At 41.9% G+C, this 10,654-nt stretch overlaps 1 long non-coding RNA gene across 1 annotated transcript; it reads right to left on the bottom strand.

Moving 5' to 3' along the window:
- Positions 1 to 240: 240 nt before the first annotated feature.
- LOC133365292 (uncharacterized) lies at positions 241 to 3,509 on the bottom strand. The gene is made up of 3 exons (XR_009758158.1): positions 3,143 to 3,509; positions 2,798 to 2,882; positions 241 to 1,392 (listed from the first exon to the last, which is right to left on the bottom strand). It is a non-coding gene; the product is annotated as an uncharacterized LOC133365292 (long non-coding RNA).
- Between the last annotated feature and the right edge of the window lie 7,145 nt (positions 3,510 to 10,654).

Here is a 10,654-nt window from a genome sequence, read left to right on the forward strand (position 1 = left end):
TGGTAAACATTTTGGCCAGTTTCACTGATAGGGAAAAGAGGGGATTATTTTTCACTGTTTAATGAATAGAAATGCTCCTCAGCTTGATGTTAGTGCACTCTTCCTAAAATGTTGAATGTAGTGTTATGTTATATGCAAAATGTACATTGCAAGTGATGCTATGTCCAAGCTCTATAACTGTGATGCTTTTATTGGTAGGCAGCTTTAATACGGCACTCGGTGTGTGTTTGTGTGCATGTGTGTCTGTTTGAACGGCAAAATGCAAAATGCAGTCCTGCACCTCTGTCTCTGATAATGTCTCTGATAATACTGAAGTTAGCCATGCAAACACAATGTCAAAGTTGTATTCCAAATATGATCAAACAAAATCGATGAAAAGAACAGAACATGCGGAAGGATTTTGGTACATGGTAAATATTCAGAAGGTGAAATGTTCATGTAACAGACTTCCACGAAAGGCAGCTTTCATCTAGGGGTATGCACCAACCTCAAGATTTGGTCTGGAGTCTGATTCAGCACTTTGGAAAATAACAAGATTTGATCCAAGTTCTTTGGAGTCTGTCCAATTCAGCTTGTAGCCTGAGTCAAAGTTCCAATTCAAAAAATGAAGTATTGTTCCTCCCTCATTCACTATTATGTGTAAATCAAAAAATGCCTTCTTTTTTCCCCTTTTGACAGAGGTGGATGAAATTTGCAGGAATACTAGCCCCTCCACAGTGGGAAGAGCCTGACAAATTACAAATAGGTCCAGGGTTTTTGTTTGTGAGTGTGTGTGCTTCTTTCTTTTTTGTTTTTTAAGAACTGTCTATAACTTCTTAAAAAGTTTTGGACAGAATTGATGAAATTTGCAGGCATGGTAGAGCCTCCTAAGGGCATGAATCTGCCATATTTCAGAAGAATAGTTACAGTGGTTTTCCTGCAAGGGTAGCTTTATAGTTTTGGGATGGTTGGAAAATCCATTAATTACCACTGATTTCTGCCTTCATTTGGGATGACCTCCACAGAACAAGCAGGGACTTCAGAGAGGGAATTCCTCTGCATTGATTGTTGTGCCTAATCCTGCCCAGTGCCCACCCCAAAAATGCTGCTGACTCTTTTGGAGGAGCGATGAATCAGAGCTGTTAAAGAGACTTCTCTCCTCAACTAAAGTGCCCACCACAGCTGATGACTCCTCTACACTCAGTCACTACATCTAATCAGCTGACCTGCCTTCCAACTTCAGTCAGAAGAGCGACCAGTGGCAAAGTGCTGCCTGCTACCACATGGTCTACAAAAATAGCCCTCTTGGTATTGGTGATAGTAATGGTGGCAGTGAGCTTCTTTCCACTTCTAGCGCTGCCAGCCTCAGAGCTGGGGGGAGCTCTTGCTGATGCATATCATCGCTGTTCCTATCTACGACAGAAAATATATGTTTGAGTTTGGTGGGGGCCAGTGCTGCTACCAACACCGCTACTGTTGCCTCCACATCTGCCTCTGTGGTCACTATATGTCTTGATGCCAGCACCACATTCATGCCTCATGATGATGATGATGATAACAATAGCAGCGTTGGCGATGACGACGTATTGCTGCTGACAACAGAAAGGGCTTTTGCACATGACAGTACTATGTTCCAGTAACAGACAGCAGTGTGGATGTGAAACACACACACACACACACAAGGACACTACAAAAATAATGATGTAGCCGATGTGTGATAAATAAAATAAATAAAAATCACTTAGACTAAGTGAACAGAATAACACTGCACTAAAACAAGCAGTAGTGTGTGTGTTTGAACCAGCCACACAAACACGTTACTAAGAATTTGGTAATAATAAGGCAGGCAGTAGGTGATATATAAAATAAAATGACTTGAGACAGATTAAATACAACAGGCTACAGATTGAATTTAAAGCACCTCATACCATAACTATTATAATGGGGTGAGGGGACAAAAACCACTAAATCTACTAAGAACAAACAAGCAGCATTTAGGCTCAAAATTGCAAACAAACAGCAAGATTAAATCAAAAGGAATAAATGAAAAGGGACTGTGAAATTTTTGGAAGAAAAGACAGGTAAATAAAGGACTGGGATGGAATGAGGTAAACTAGTACTGGTAAATAGGAACACACAGGTAAAATAAAAACCTCCAGCTAGAACTCTTTTAACATTACTGCACCTCAGAGAGAACTAGCACTGAACAAGTGAGAGCAAAGCTAATTTTAGTTCAACATCCCTCCCCTAAAGAACTGGGATTGGAGAGCCCTGGTAAAATCACTCCCTTTGATTACAAGCAAGACCTGTCAGTCACAATGGAGCTCCCTCCCTCCCCATTCCCCAGATACGATAGCTTAGATGCAGTAATTTTGACTTTAGCAGACACTTGTCTACATCATTTTTTTTATCTCTTAATTGCCAAGGTGCCACAAAGGGGGCATACTTCACTTCAGGGTGCCTCATACAGATCCTGCTTCACCTCAGGTAAACCCAGAATCCTGTACTTTGGTTCAGGATTTGGAATTCATCTGAATCTGCTGTACACACCTGATTTCATAGTTCTCCATGCAGAAGAATGTACTTTAAAAGCATAATTATAAGCATGTTTACACAGGATTGGGCCTCATTTTGTTCAATGGGACTTTCTCCTAGTAAGTGTGTTTGGGATTGTATCCTACTCTTATGTATGCTTACTCAGAAGTAAGTCCTAATTTCAATGGCACTTTTTCTCAGTTAAGCAGGATTTCAATTTAGGTGAAGAACTCCCCATTGCCAAGTTTAAAACAGAAAGAGGTGTAGAATAGGTATAACTAACCGTTACAATACTTCAGGATGGATTCCTTCCTGGGCTGTGGCTCTTTTCACTATAGTTATCAGCATGTCCATATGAGTCACCTGTTCTGTTTTGGTCAGAATGCATAATTAATGAATAACAAATATTTATCGTTAATACGAAGCATCTTCTATACCACTATAGGGTACACTGCATCACCACTATTTAGAATGGCATTAAAAATTAAATCACTAGTCTGGAAGGAAAATGTTATGAGTCTCAAATCAAGTTAACGATAGCTCTCTAAGTTCAATCATTTAGGCAGTGTCATCTGAGCAGATGTTTATGATGCAGTTACAGCAAATGTGGTAATTTAAAGCTTTTCACCTTCTGCAGTAAGTCTGTATTATTCTTCTGTAAATCTCAACTTCATAATAAGTTAACATGAGCACCCCCAGAGTTTTGAAGCTACTAAAATCGCATCATTTAAGCTGCATAAAAAGAAAAAGAAACCCTGCAGAACTCATAGACATATGTATGCAGTTTTTCTTGCTTCCCAAACACCCAAGATTGGGGGGGGGGATGAAAAACAGCATCTGTAACAACTAATTGACCAAAAGTCTCCAGTGAATCACACAAGATCAAATAATATTGATTCCCATTTTACAATGAGTCAGAATGAATTTCTTTTCCATGTGTCCCATCACCGTAGAGGCAGTGGGAATAGTTCTCTCTCAAAGACTCCTGCAGTAATTCAAAGGGATGTTTCTGGTTGTCATTCTTCTCTGGCCAGACCCAGAAAAAAACGCCCATCTAAATAATCTCATTAAATGATCACAGGCAGCTGAGAGAGTGTTAGCACTCCTCTCTGCTTCGAAGTATCACATTGTAGTGATACCAATGTTATTTGTGGTAATCCTCCAGTGCACTTTTTATTCTCTAACTAACATCAGATTACATTTTTACTCTGAGGCAGGAGCTGCTGAGTAAAGCCGGTCAGAATATTGTGCTTATCATTAGTCTTCTTTTTTTTTTTACACAAACATACAATCTTAAATATGAGATGAAGGAGAACATGAACCACACTGTGTTGTTAGACTTTCTTGACTGCCCCATACCCTTCCTCTTAGGCCTTCCCCCTCTTGTGACGTATTTCTCAGGATAACAAATCATAATCACACTTCTGCACTCAAGGCACTGTGTAGGGCAGGAGAGGGGAACCTGTGGCCCTCCAGATGGTGTTGGACTTTAACTTCCATCAGCCCCAGCCAACATGGCCAATGTTGCTCAGGGATGAGAGGAACTGGAGTCCAGCAACATTTGGGGTATGCCAGAAATTTCTGTAAATCTCCTGAAGTTAGTTGTGCCAGTGTAGGGTTGCCAACTCCTGAAGTCAACTATATTGATATCTAGGCAAGCCCTTACTGGTGGAACCTTCCAGTCCAGAGGGGAAGGTGTACCCCAGTGCCTTAGGGCAAGTCCAGGATGGAGCCTACCACAGAGCTATATATTGACAACACAAATCAGCCAGGCTGTTGTTGTTTTTGCCTGGTTGGCCAGTAATCATTATTGTATAGACCTAAGTACATACCTCTCTACACCTCATTGCACTTCAAACACTGCCAGGCTGTGCTGTGGATGGCATATGAAGATGGGTTCTACTGATGATGGGTGGTGGTAGCTCAGAACTATGATGGGCTTTGTGAAAAGGGGGCGTGACAAGAAGTATCTGCGCACATTAGACAGAGTACCATAGTCTCCATAACCCCAAGACTATACAATATCAGAAGCCTGATAAAACAAAATGACACGCTGTGAACTAGTAATTATGGATTTATTTATTTATTTATTAAATTTACATCCTGCCATTCCTCCCAGAAGGAGCCCAGGGCAACAAACAAGAATAGTAAAAGCACTTTAAAACATCATAAGAACAAAATACTTTAAAACATATTACAACAAAATATCTTAAAAAACATTTTTAAAAGCTTTAAAAACATGTTAAAAAGCAATTCCAGCACAGACGCAGACTGGGATAAGGTCTCTACTTAAAAGGCTTATTGGAAGAGGAAGGTTTTCAGTAGGCACCACAAAGATAACAGAGATGGCGCCTGTCTAATATTAAGGGGAGGGAGTTCCAAAGTGTCGATGCCACAACACTAAAGATGCTTCCTATGTTGTGCGGAATGGACCTCCTGATAAGATGGTATCTGCAGGAGACCCTCACCTGCAAAGCACAGGATTGACTGGGTATATAAAAGATAAGATGATATTTCATTGTAGGGCAATACTTTGATAAGGTTAACCCAAAGGAGTAGTGAGCAAGCTTTTGAGTCCTCCAGAACTATTTGTCAGGCTGGATATTAAGCTAAAAAGTGGGAAAGGGAAAAATACTGTATTGTTATTAAAGCCGTAAAGCAGAGGGTGGAGGGGTACATCTATATTTGGGGGATCTCAAGGTTCACACCTGAATGCTGACAATTCCAGATGAATTCTGCCAATGCCTGAATTAGATGTAGATTTCCAGGTTGTAGGATGTTCACAAATGAATGTTGATGTTCTCCTTTAAGAGGGCTGTTAATCTGCAATGAAATGTTGATGAGGTTTTAGACACTCGCAGAATTTGTTCTGGATTGTCAACATCCACATGTAAATGCCACTATTCACCAAATTTTGGACAATCACTGAAGCACAATGTTTCCAGACTAAAAAACATTGGCTGAGGGGCGGGGAACCTCTGAATTTTATTGTATAACAGTGATGCTATTTATCAGTTCCTATATTTTTCCTGAATTCTGATTACTCAGACATTTTGGATATGTAGTGGTTTACACAAAATGGCAAGATACTCCCCCACACGCACACCTTCAGCTGTTAGATAGATCATCCTAACAGCTTCTCCTTTTTACCTTCTACTCTCTTCTGGGAGAAGAAAACATTTCTTGAGTGATGTGACAAATATAACAGGACTGATAACTAATTTCAGCTGGTTTCTTACTTGTTTTATAGTGTGCAGAAGGCCTGTAGCCACTTCAGATGACCTTCTTTGTTCCTCACTCAAACACACTTGACATCTGTAATAAAACTCAGGGTATATGATACTTCTATTAAAATGTACTGCTTACACCCAGGATTGACAAGAGATTTGCTGAGTTCCAGGCAATAGCTAGAAGCCATTGCAAATCCTGAAAAGAGTTTCCTTTTCCTGCTTGTCTGCACATCAGAAGTTGAGTGAGTGTATAACTTTCAGCAGTAGCAAGATTGCCTTTCTACAATAATATAGCAGGAAATCTAGAACTGAAGATCACAGCAGGATCTTGTTAGGCATGCATACACAGTAAAAAAATTCAGTTATGATGATAATAAAAGCATACACGCAGGGCTTTGCTAATTATTTGCAAAAATAGCATATTATACATTTTATCTTCCAAAAACTTTTGAACAGAAAGTTGAAAAAGTGTACATGCTGCTGCATATGATGCCATTACAATGTGTTACACTTTTCTAATTATAAGGAGTCAAACAAACTTAAATTTTCCTGGGCTGCTGAAGAGGGCAGTTTATTTGTCTAATTCATAGCCTGTTGTGAAAACCTTCCCAATATGAAACTTTAATCCTATACTCATTTTTCCTGGGAGGAAAGCTGCAATCCTAATCCTACATACCTGGAAGTAAACACCATTGAATTCAGAAGGATTTACTTTTGATTAGACATGGTTAGGATTGTGCTGTGAATCAGTGGGACTTTTGAGTGAATTTAGCAAAGGATTGTGTTGGAAATATTTCCTCCCTTTCCAATCCTTTTTTAAGCAATCAGGCAGGGCTTACTTATGTGTCATTGCTTTTATTTGGTAGGAAACTGAATACTGATTCTTTAAAAAAAATGTTCTCCAATCACCAATGGGTTTTAACAATAAACTATTATATGGGGTGTATGTATTTTTACATCTCCAGTGTATGTGTATATGGAATCTTTCCGACAAACCTGTGAGGTAGGGTTGGAAACCAAGGCATCTCACAACAAGAAATAAATCCATTTAAAATCCAATAATCATGCAACAAGTATAAAACAGTTGCAAAACACCTTAAAGTGGCATGGTTCTGAATTTTGGGTTGGGTGTGTCATGTTCCTTATCATTTGAAGTTGCAGTTCTCTGCATGCTTCCCTGTTTGAGTAAGCCCCATTGAATACATTGGGACTTGCTTCTGAGTAAACATGCATAGGATTGCACTATAAATATATTTACAGGCTGTGTAAATAATAAACATCTTTTACATTTATGCTTATATAAATATTTCTTAATACTATGTCTTGATGTGTATCTGATTTTACACTATGGTTATACATTATTATTTCCTCTACATTTTATTCCTTCTTCCTTGAGGTGGTCATGGTCCCCTTCTGTTGTTTTCACCCTGAAGGGCAGATTAGGCCGAGAGATAGTAAGTAGCCCATGGTCTTTGTAGCTGATTTCCATTTTAAAAAATAATTAAAATGATTTATATGCAGGCATTGTTTATGAAGTAATGCAGATCCACAAAATACATTTAATAGCACATCCAACTCGCATTTGAAATGCATGGCTTCCCCCAAAGAATCCTGGGAAGTGTAGTTTCCCCTCACAGTTATAGTTCCCACTACCCTTAAACTACAGTTCCCATGATTCTGTGGTAGGATTCATGTGCTTCAAATATTTGTTGAATATGCTTTAAATGCATGGTGTGGATCTGCCCTAGATATGCTGTGTATTCATTAGTGACTTGAAAAGAACAATTTTAGAAGATACTCTTTTAAACTGGGGAAGGACTGTAGCTCAATGGTAGGGCACATACTTTGCATGCAAAGGTCCAAAATTTAGTGTCTGGAAAAGACTATTGCCTGAAATCCTGGAGACTCAATGCTAGTCCATGTCATCAGTACTGAGCTAGATGGTACCAAAAGGCCTGAGTCAGTATAAGGCAGATTCCTTTGCTCCTAAAAGAAGAAAGGGACCAAGGGGCCACAGTGACTCTGAAATTTATTTATGTATTTCACTTACAGCATTTATATACCGCTTCATTGTAAAAAAAAAAACCCTCAAAGTGATTTACAGAAGGAATTAAAACAATGAAATTCTTGGCAAAAAGAATTAAAAACAGGTATTTAAAATTATTCAAAATAATAAAACTAACAATAAGTTAAAAACAGATGAAAAGCATAATAGCTTCTACATGCTTGGGTAGGCTTGGCTACACAAAAAAATGTTTTTAGCAGATGCCAAAAAGAGTGCAATTAAGCTGCCTGCCTAATGTCAAGAGGCAGGGAGTTTCAAAGTGTAGATGCTGCCACACTAAAGATTGTTTTCTTATAGGAGCAGTACTATGTGGCTCCCATAACATGGAAAGCACACCTTGAACTTTGCCTGGTAGCAAATTGATAACCAATACAGATTTCAGAGCAAAGGAATTGTGTGCTGATAGGGTCTCACTAATGTCAGCAATCGTGCTGTAGCATTCTGCACTAACTGCATCCCCTGGGTCAAGTTGTGCTGCATGGGGATTTCTGTGGCCTTGGCTGACTGGCTGCCAGGATTTTTTTTAGTTTTGATTAGGAACTCAAGTGGTTGTGGGATGCTGTCCCGTCCAGAGCCAGAACTATGAGGCTGAGACGCAGGTGCAATTAAATCTCATTTTATTAAAGTAATGAATACATCAAAGGCATTGCGCTTCATAGAAAAACCTGCACTAACTCACTAAAATCCCTAACTACACTCTAGACATGCTCTGTGGCATATGAAGGAAGTTGACTCAGCAGCTTCCCACTGTGAGCAGCAAGCTTAAGTAGGGAACGTTTTCGATTGTAATCTCTGACTCCTTCTCAAGTCCTGTCTCTGCCCTGTCCATTTCTCACGGTGGCGGGTGACGGGGGGCATGTCTCTAATGGCTCATTGGAAGATACCTGCTCCTGAGTTGCGGGCTCGAGGTCAGGGGGCTGCGTCACGCTGGTGGCATCCTGGGAACTGCTTGGTAAGGGAGGATTTGGCACTTTCGCTGGAGCTTCCCCCAACAGGTCCTCAGCAGCAACTGGGGGCGGTGCACTCTCCTCCTCAGAGATCGTGCCATCCGTGGGAACTGGCTGGAATTCAGACTCACTTCCCCCCCCAAGGTCCCACTCAGACTCAACAACTCCCCGCTTCCTGTCCCTTCTGGGAGAGCTGAGGCTCAACATCATCCCCCCATGCATTAACCCTTCCCACCCACAAGGTCTGGGTTTTGCAGGGTAAGCCTCATGGAATTCTCTCACCAAAGTTGGGGCATGCACATTCTCCTCTGTTTCCCACAAACATTCTGATGGATCATAACCCTTCCAATGAATCAAGTACTGAAGGCGCCCACAGCGTTTTCTCAAATCCAATATCTGTTCTACCCCATATTCCTCCTCCCCATCTACCAACAATGGCGGAGCGGGCTCGAACTGCAGGCAGTGAGGGTCGGGAGGAATGTCCTTTGTCAGTAACACCCGGTGAAAGACTGGGTGCAATTTTAATTTGTAAGCCATGGGGTTAATCTGCGCCTCCACCTTGAAAGGCCCTACACGCCGATCCTACAGCTTACGACACCGGCCAGGCATAGGTAAATAATGTGTAGACACCCACACCTTGTCTCCCACTTGAATGAGGGCTCCCTCTTGCCGATGCTGGTCGGCTGCACGTTTGTAATCCACCTTGGCTCATTCCAGTTGTTCCTGGAGTAGCTGTTGCATAGCGTGAAGTTCTTGCAGGAAATCCTTGGCGGCTGGGACGGAGAGGTCCTTTGGGGCAGGCAACGCTCGGGGGTGGTAGCCAAAGTTGGCGAAGAAAGGAGTCTGTTGCGTGTGCGAATGCACAGCATTATTATAGGCAAATTCTGCTAAAGGCAGGTAGGGCATCCAATTGTCCTGCTGGTAACCCACGTAACAACGTAAATATTGTTCCAAAATTGCGTTCACCCTCTCAGTCTGCCCATCCATTTGGGGGTGATGAGCGGATGACAGTCTTAATTCACTTCGCAGTAACTTCCACAACGCTTGCCAAAAACGTGTGGTAAATTGTGTTCCCAGGTCGGAAACCAAACTGTCTGGCAGTCCGTGCAGCCAGTACACGTTTTGAACGTACAACTTGGCAGTGTCTTGAGCGTTTGGGAAACCAGCACATGGAATGAAGTGAGACATTTTTGAGAAGGCATCAACTACCACCAAAACTGTGGTTTTCCCCTGAGAAGGGGGAAGATCTGTAATAAAATCTATAGTAATCATCCGCCAGGGTCCTGGTGGGGTAGGAAGGGGTTCCAACAGCCCCGACGGCTTCCCAGTGGCATGTTTGGCCCTCATGAAAGTGGGACAGGAGCGGACGTAATGCTCTACGTCCTCTTCACCTTGGGCCACCAGAACTCCCGGGTGACAACTTGAATGGTCTTAAAGACCCCGAAGTGGCCTGCCGTGGGGGAGTCATGACACTGATGTAGCACTCTGCCTCTCAGTTCTCCAGGGGGCACATAAATAGCCTCCTGATGGTGCAGTATGTCATCCTTCCATATAAAGTCCTTCTGATCTGTTTCGGGCTGCGCGCCCACTCCAACCTGCTGCCCCTGTGCGAAGGGGTCCTGTTTTTGTGCCTCATGCACTTCAGCCTCCCAGGAGTCTTGGCAGGCCCCAACCACTCCCCTTTCAGGGGGAATAATGTACTGTAACGGTCTGGGGGTGGGATCCCCTAGATACTCCGGTTTCCGGGACAAGGCATCAGCCCTCTTATTCTGCGCTTGGGATATATAATGGATTTTGAAATGGAACCATGCGAAGAACTGAGCCAAGCACACTTGCCGTTGATTGAGTTTGCGGTTGGTGTGTAGACTCTCTAGTTTACGATGGTCCGTGTGCACCTC

Source organism: Rhineura floridana, chromosome 10, assembly GCF_030035675.1.
Source record: "Rhineura floridana isolate rRhiFlo1 chromosome 10, rRhiFlo1.hap2, whole genome shotgun sequence".
NCBI lineage: Eukaryota > Metazoa > Chordata > Lepidosauria > Squamata > Rhineuridae > Rhineura > Rhineura floridana.